General features: G+C 33.0%; 1 long non-coding RNA gene across 1 annotated transcript; it reads right to left on the reverse strand.

Annotated features, from left to right (window-relative positions):
• Positions 1-4,752: 4,752 nt before the first annotated feature.
• LOC146907540 (uncharacterized) lies at positions 4,753-6,708 on the reverse strand. Its single transcript, XR_015019246.1, has 2 exons — positions 5,491-6,708; positions 4,753-5,068 (listed from the first exon to the last, which is right to left on the reverse strand). It is a non-coding gene; the product is annotated as an uncharacterized LOC146907540 (long non-coding RNA).
• Positions 6,709-9,498: the final 2,790 nt, after the last annotated feature.

A 9,498-nucleotide genomic window follows, 5' to 3' on the forward strand; every position in this document is an offset into this window, starting at 1 on the left:
GTTTTATTTAACTATGAGTTGTGAAACCAACAAAAGATAAGTTGTCTATATATATTGATTTCTCAAATGAAATATAATTCATTTTTAAAAGACATTTATTATGGTCAAAGATAAAATAAAAAAGTCATTTATTATAGTCAAAAGACATTTATTATGGTCAAAATAAAACTTTTTTTTTTAAAAAGATACTCACTCCTTCGGTTCTATTTATAAAGGAAAATGCTTTTTGGTACGGACGTTTGCACGCGAAATTTCACGGACGCGTGGGAAAGCTTCTATTCAACGCGCTACAGTAGTTTCTGCATTGTTTTTATGGAATTAAATAATATTAAATATATAATAAAACTATTAATAGAAATACTACAACCCATGTACGCCATTGTTTCTGCATTGTTGACCATCCTTATACCATCACAACTGCCATTATCCAGAGAAGCCAAACTACAACACCAAAAATAAAAGTCCCAAAGTCAAAGTTTATTATGTTCACACATATATGCATTAGCATCAAGAGATTTAAATTATTGCAAGATCTTTGTGTTCAACACTGCTGCAAAAATCAGCCACATCCATCAATGCTTACGAAATCTAGCTTCAATGAAAATATCATAATACATGTGTAATTACTAGCCTTCCACAGTAGCATCATTTTAATTTGATATGAGCCCCTTCATTTGCACATCATTTCTTTATGCTTCATTATCCGAGACCCAGACACATCCAATGGTTCTTAATACAAAACTTACTCCATAAAACTATCCAGATGCTAATCCATCTGAACATGACTTAAACAGCAAACCGAAAGAAGAAAAAAAGACAATGAACTAATAAAGAGGGCATGTCGCATGACTTTGGTTTGTAGAGACACTAAATTACTCATTCATCAATATGAACGGCCATTAGAGAACACCTCAACGTCAATGGTGTGGTTGCCGACAAGTAGGTGGCACTACAAGGGAACACGAAGCAAGCATTACCAGTTCAGTACACTACATACTCTGTTGAATGTTTGAAGGTGATCACAGCCATTAGAGAACGTGGAAAGAAGTGGAAGGAAGCAACACAGAATAAAGACAAGTGCTGACAAGTAGGTGTGCTTTTCATTTCGAAACGGTTGCGGAAGGAAGAGAAACGGACGGTGGGTGTGTGTTAAGCAATTCTATAATTTTATATTATTATTTAAATAAATTGCAAAAACTGGAATGCGTGGAAAATGAACGTACGCGCCCGTGAAATTTCGTAGCTAAACATCTGTACTAAATAGCAGTTCTCATTTATAAAAGATCTTTCAAAAAAAAATTGGTTTTTTTTTTTTGCGTTAACATGTCAATTCTCAAAGGAAATGGGCTCTAGTAATCCGGGATTCGGCCATGACTTAAGAATTCCTAAGAAAAATGGGCTCTTGTTATCCGAGGTTCGGCCATTTGTCCTTGGTTAAGCTCTTTAACTAGTTGAGCTCAATTGCATGGTTTAAAAGTTTTTGGTTCAATTTATAAGGAAAATTCACAATTTTTAAGGTATATTTATTTCTTGAAAGACTCTTTTAACCCTCATTTAATGTTTGTTTTTTGGGTAAATTACACTAACCTCCCCTGAAGTATTGTTAAATAACACAAACACCCCCTTTAGTTTTTAACTAAACATAAACCTCCTTTATTTTGCCATTAAATTGACAAAGACCTCCCTCTCACATTAACACCGCTTAATATCTGTTAATTCCTCACTTTCACTAGCAATCTAACATCGTCATGAGAGTCACACCTTGCAAACCAAAACAATCATCATCATCAGACAATTCATGAAGGCTCATTTTTGACTCGTCCACCACGGCCCATTTCTGCGTTGGACCCAAACCAAACCACCCGCAGAATCATTTTATTCCGTTGATGTATGATCCTTGACAACTACTCATTTGACTCCAAAATTGTTTATAATCCGATAAAACAAAATTAGTCCTAAACCCACCTTATAGTCTTATAAAGCAAGTTCAGAAATAGCTTAAAGTTACACATTTGAACAAAATGGCACAACCCCTTTAAACATTATAGGTTGAAATTTTACCAACACTGAATGCCAAAAAAAATAAAATCAGAAAAAAATTGTTTGAAATAAAGGGTTGAAAAATAATCAACCTAGTCAAAGTGGTTGTGATGTGATAAAGGAGAAAAGAGGAAGAAGATCTAGAAGAAGAACGGCATAAGAAGAAGGGAAATCAGGGGTGAAACTAGTGAAAGAAAGAATTTAATTCAGTGTTTTTTTGACATTTTTATAAGGTTATTAGAGATTTTTTTTTTTTTTGTGAGATTTCCAGGAAGAGCTTCCATTCTCTTAAGATTCCCTGAACTTATAGCCAACACAAATAAATAGCCGCTGGAGAATATCTTCTTTTCTCTTTCGGTTCAGAGCTTGGAAACAGGTAGCGAAAGAGGACTTTGTGTTTAATCTAACGGAAGTTTAACAGTGTTAAATTGAGGGGAGGTTTGTGTTTTTTGAAAACTAGAGGGGGTGTTTGTGTTGTTTAAGAAAATCTCAAGGGAGGTCAATGTAATTTACCCTTGTTTTTTTAATATTAGTCGATATATTTAATACATTATAGATTTCTATGAGGGTATATTTGTAAAGTCATAAAAAAAGTTGCAACGATTAATTATTGTCTTGATTTTTGATGTTTTTTTTATTTTTATTCTTATACTAAGAACCGGATGGAGTATTATGATCAAAATAAAAAAGTCACGTCCCTCTAAAATAAATCATGTGGTCTCTTCACCTTAATTTTTTAGGTAGATATACGAAATGACAAATAACCATCAAAACTTACACACATAAGTAGAGAGTTGGGGTTTGAACTCCGGTAACGATGTCCCCCTAACGATTTTGGCATTTTAGACAATTGACCTAAGAATTGTGGATCACCCTAAATTTTATTTATAAAAAAAAAAACAAGTTATTTTTTTTATTTTTTAAAAGACAAACAAGCTATGTTGTTCGGATATAAAATGAAACAACACGTCCTCGTGAGCTTAGCTCAATTGGTATGGACAATGTATTAATATATGCAAGGTCCGGGGTTCAAACTCCGGCCACCACAAAAAAAAATGAAACAACACAACTAATTCAGTTAATTATGTATAGTACTAAAATACATATACAATAAAATGTCGCAATTTATTAAATATCTAGAAAATAAAATTAATTACAATTTCAAATGCGATTAACAATTTTCATATGTATATTTCGATATAATTTATAAGGCTATAATATACTCCCTCCGTCCCTAATTATAAGCCTCATTTTAAAAAATAGTCTAGTCCCTACATTTAATCCCATATACAAATTATTAAGTGCATTTATTATTATTTTTTCTTAAACATACCCCTAATTAATACTACTAACTTGCATTTAAATATGAAAAATCAAATTAAATAATTAAATACACATATAAATAAAGAACGATTTAGTAAAATTCACACAAAAACTAGACAAATTAACTACACTGCCAACTTTTCTTAATATGTGTGAAATTAGTCAAAAGAGCTTATAATAAGGGATGGAGGGAGGTACTATTATTAAATTGTCTTTTATGTATAAATGCATTTAACGTTGATTTTTCATATTTTAAGACAATAGGTATATTAATAAGAGATATATTTGTCATAAACAGTAATAAATGCATCTAAAAGTTTATAAACAGTCTTCTATTTAAGGACAAATACTTTTCTTCGTAAATAATCTTATATTTAGGCACGAAGGTAGTATTACAAAGTTGTAATTATACGGTGCTGAAATTTAATTTCCTTAAATAGAGAAAAATCCAAAACATAATGGGCTTGCTTAATGTGCCTCATATATAAATAATAATATTTAAATTCTAATATTTACAACAGTTCTAAGTAAGTTGGTTGAATCGTTCTATTGGTAAACCTTTCGTTGGTACATCTTGCAGCTGATGGCCACAAAGAATGTAAGTTGTAGTTATCTTTCATGAATCGTTTTGTTAGTAACCCTTTGTTTGCCCTGCGATGTTAAACATGATTATATGCAATACTAGTGACCGATTTGTTGTCATAAAACAACTTAATAGCGCCTTCACAATGTATCTTCAAATCTTCTTACACTTCTTTTACGCACAATAGCTCACAAATTCCTTGTGTCATAGCTGCAAATTAGTATATCTCCCTTCAGTGTGAGAATATATGCGTTTGTGATCTAATGACAAGCCAAATATGGCGATGTGAAGGCTACGTTGGAGCTTAAATTGGATTGTATCATCACATTCGGCTAATAGCAATCACACAAGTGAGTTTGGCATCACATCTTCATCCAATGTCTCAAAGTATTAGTTATATGGGTCATATCACTTATATATTTTTCAATATCCCACTCTTGCATACAGTGTGAAATTTTAACTCACACATGACACATTAACAACTTTCTATCAAGTGTAAAACTCTCTGTATCCATGATTCACTAATAAGAACCACTGCTGCTCCCCGCAATGTTGGACCTTATGGGGGATGAAAATTTTGAATTCTTGTCGTAGACAATTTCGACGAATACTATATATAAAATGTCCTCAATCAGTTTGAGATGAGAAAACATCTTTTGTAGCTTCAAGCAACTATATGCAGCTGATTAACTTATAGGATTGACAACTATTTGCAGCTAGAATTAGTAACAAAAGGTAACATTTAATTTAAAAATTGCTAATAAAGGTTAATTGCTGGCAAAAAGTTTAAATATGCTATTGTCATATAACTTAAGAGTATTTTATGCAACTAAAACACTATTCATCTCATACTCAAACGGTTCCGCAAAAAGTGTACTAAAATTACAGAGTTGGAGATTTTCAATTGTCTTTAAACAAACAGGAATAGAAAAAGACGACATAACTATTAAGTAATAATAAGTTGCTACAAATGTTTCCTAGGAAACACTAAATAGACATTAAGGCAATTCATCAGAGATACTATAGCTGAAGAGAAGTTAGCTCCAATGACCATCTTTCATCCTTCCATCTTGACATGTATCATCAAGAACATTCAATTTGCTCAAACTTGAGGCTGTGAATCTAAAATTTTAAAAGGAATCCTGTTAGACAAGAGAGTGAAACAAACAAACAAACACATAAAAGGAAAAGGTCAATTCTCAAAAACTAGCTTCGACCGTGTGTGAGAAAAATAAATTAATTAGCTTCTACCGTGATACATATAATAATACAAGTCTGTACCATAAGTGATACAAGGGTTTTTTTGGTATATTAAAAACTAGATTCAATAGCAATATATCTTTATCAAGTATATGCTGAAAATAAGCAAAGATAATAATTGAGTTATAAACATATCAATAGGATCAATCGATTGATTCAGCATATCTATGAAAAAAATCGAAGGAAAGTAAATAATCACACAACTGAAACCAAGTACTTACTTTCAAGCATATCTATAACATAAATTCACAAAACTATATCTATTACTGGAGAGAAGAACTTACTTTCAAGAAGGTGAAACCAAGCTTTCAACATAATTCATCATTAGCCAACGTATCTTTTTGTTAATTCTAGTTTTCTTTGCTTTGTTTGTTCTCCGGTTATAGAGAATTGCTCGATCTTCTTGGTTTGTTTTCAATACCAGTGTATCCCCATTCTCAGAAAGATGCAATGGTCTTAATATTAAACGTGCGCTACGACCAATTTCATGATTCATTTGAATATTTTGATAGCTAACTTTAAGTAATGGGGTCCAAGACTTATAATCTCGAAATTCCTTCATTTGCCATATCATAAAATCAGTTCCCTTTATGTCATGATAAAAACAAAGGAGGCCCTTCAAGACACAAAGATGTACCGGTACACTTGACATCTTCTCATCAAAAGGTTCAGGGAGCAACATCTGTGAGTATGTCTCTGTACCTAGATCAAGTGAAACAATCACACATTTCTGAACACGATTATGAATCCAACGGTCTCTCATACATGCCAACCAATTAACAGTGGAATTCAAATATGCACCGTTACAAATACCGGAACTAGAGAGCAATAGAAGAGTGTCTACAGGAAAACTTTTAATAGTTCTTCACACATTATCACCCAAGGTAAAGACTCTCACATCATTACCATCTTAATTTAAGGCTACAACCTTATAGGTGTCGGTTGAATTATCATAACCAAACACGAACTCATAAAATTCCCCATTATCATAATCGAAATTAGATCCTAATATATCGGATATTGTTCTCGTAGCAGGGTTCCAGAAGCGGCACAATACTTTTTTAGAATTAGTACTCTCGCCATGATCATAACCGCGCAAGAAAAGCAATCCATTGCAGGAACCAAGAATCATGGAACATACCTTGTCCCACAACCGGTAGTAAGGATCCTTAGGAGCGGTGATGGACCGGTTTTCCAGTAAATGAGCAAGAGGGAAGTGAATAAAACTGGAATCACGATCATCTATAAAGAATTCCGTTGACAAGTGTGGGTTTCTTGCAGACCGATTGAGGTGCATTTTGGCGAATTTAGGATCAGAGATAATGGTTTTCCAGGACTTACTGACACATTTCAACTGCATCAGAAGTTTAACCGTAAGCCACGGTAGGATTTCGTAGATAAGCTCATCGGGGAGGCGTGATGCCTGAGATGGACTAGATTGACGACGACAGCGACGCCACAACTTTGGTCTTATGGTATTCAAGAGAGGTAAGTTGATAGGAATCGAAAAAGGATGCAATGCTTTGCAGTTTCAGGAACGTACAAGCGAGCTAAGAAAGTGAACTTGGTTTTGACGATGAAAATGACTTATATATTAACATTTTTAATAAAATGAGAATACTTTAAAATCGTCAGTCAATAAATTTCCAAATATTTTGGTCAATTTTTTTTTCTTTCCAAATACCATTAATGCACATTAAATGGGAAAAGATTGGTCAAAGGTATGAATTTCAAAGTTGGAGATGAATCTGGCCTCAAATCTATAACATATTCTCAATCTTTTTATTGTTTTAAAAATAAATGGGGAATATTGATAATTAAAAAATGCACCAAACATATATTTGGGAATCTTTCTTTCTAAATATATATATATATATATATATATATATATATATATATATATATATATATATTGGGTAATCTTGTAAAAAAAAATATTTTGGAAATCTGTATAGAGTTACAAAATTTCCATATACCAATATTGCCCGCAATGAATGAGTTGAAAAGTGGAGAGAAGTATTTAGTGTATCTACTAGCATAACAATTGTTGGAACATTGGTGTGAAGATGAAAAGAAATTGTAAGGTTGGAAGATTAAACACCAAGTTAATAAACTTTGATCTAGTGTTGTGTGAATTGAAAAAATAGAGTGTGGGAGTCCCACATAAAATAGAACAATTGAATTTCCTATCTTTTCTTCGTTAGTGGATTTGTTTCTTTTTGAACTAATCCGATTAGTTCGTTACTTGAGCTGATCTGTGGTTGCTTAATTTTTAAGTTTACTTAATTCTTAAGTTTCTCCAAATTAGTTACAAACTCTTCTTATAAAAGGAGAGCTCACCTAGTTGAAAAAACACACCAATGAGTTTCATTGAGTTGTCGGGAACTCTTTCTCTCTTCTCCCTTTCTTGACTTGTGTTGACGAGTCTTTCTTCTCTTCATCTCCTTTTTCTGTCCCTTCGGAATTAAGAGTGTTCTTAAGACCATAGTCCCTTTTCGGTTTAATGTCCCTTCGGAATTAAGAATGGTCTTAAGTTCATAGTCCCTTCGATATTTTTATGTCCTTCGGAATAAATAATAATTTAAGATCATAGTCCCCTTTTCGGTATAATGTCCCTTCAAAATTATGAATGATCTTAAAATATATTCTTCTTTAATTCTTGAAGAAGTTAGACGTTAGAATGATGTAAAACCATATTTGAGTGATCATAGTATCATAGTTTGAGTGATCATAGTATCATAGTTGGAGAAGTTAACCATATTTGACCGTAAACTTGCAATCATATATTATGATCCAAGTGTAAGAACACTTGAGATGGAGTTAGAAAAACAGAATATGCGAGCATCATTGGCTGTACTTAGGTATGCCACTGAATGTATTAGACCTGACATTGATAATGTCGTGAAACTCTTGTGCAAGTTTACCAGTAGACGGATGAGAAACATTGTCATGCTATAGAAAGAGTCATGAGCTGCCTTAAAAAGACTATGACTCTAGGATTACTTCATGAGGAGTAACCTATTGTACTTAAATGGTACAAGATAGAGGAACATCTTTAGATGAGTATTTAGCGACCAGTGGCTACACATTGAGCATCACTGTAGGAGTTGTTTGTTAAAACAAATGATCTTGACTCAGTCCATTATGGAATGAATCTGAGATAAGAACACTAGATAAAACTACTGAAGAAGCAAGTTGATAAGATGTTTGCTAGGTTAGAACCCTTAGTGGGTAAAACCGTTGCCAAAAGTGTTAATTCATTGTGATAGTCTGCAGCTATTACAAAAATCGTTAGTATAATGGAAAGAGACGATAATTAAGGCATGAACACATAAAGGGTAAGAGATCTAGCTACTCTCAAAAGGAACGGTTAAAGTATATCGTGTACGTACTGATAAAGAATTAGTCAATCCTTTGATGAAAGGAATTACTAGAAAGAAAGTCCTAAACACATCCAATAGGATGGGACTGATGCCCAAAGGTCACAAGTGATGGTAACCCGACCTACATGACTGGAGATCCCAAGAAATAGGTTCAATGGGTAATAACAAGTCATAAGTGATAGAACATGTTATGAGAAAAATTAAAAAAACATGAATCCTGCAGCGACAGAAGGATGAGATAATATAAACTCTTAATGAGATCTATACTCTATGTTGAGTGGAGTACATGGCTACAGGAGTACTCTTGGTAGAATCACCTATACAAATTTGAAACAGAGGCCGGTTCCTATGGAATTCGGGGCAGAATACCTAGAGTGTTCGTTAAAACTGGGATAGATGTGCATGGCCATAAACGCACGGGCTTTTAGAATACACCTTAGGAAAAGGTTTGTGTGCGGGTTCTATGTCTGAGATAGAGTTCAATGTTGTAAGCAACTCTTGTAAATCGGAATATTAACCGCTATGCAAAGGTTCAAGTTATAGGTGACACCTTTGTTTATTAGCAACCTTATAGAAACGTTTTGACGTTATTATTGAAACCATTTTTTAAATTCAAGTGGGGGATTGTTGGAACATTGGTGTGAAGATGGAAAGAAATTGGAAGGTTGGAAGATTAAACACCAAGTTAATAAACTTTGATCTAGTGTTGTGTGAATTGAAAAAATAGAGTGTGGGAGTCCAACATAAAATAAAACACACACATTGGTAGTGTTTAAAATAGTGGTATTTAATTTTAAATACCTGATAATGATGAAAATAATAACAATTATTATTTTTTATTCATGGATATCACTTCACATAATTTTAGCTTATGTTGGTTGTGATAAGATCGAGAATCCAACTGAATTT

This window comes from Medicago sativa, chromosome 7, assembly GCF_051527215.1.
Source record: "Medicago sativa cultivar Bolivia chromosome 7, Bolivia_mono, whole genome shotgun sequence".
Classification (NCBI taxonomy): Eukaryota; Viridiplantae; Streptophyta; class Magnoliopsida; order Fabales; family Fabaceae; genus Medicago; species Medicago sativa.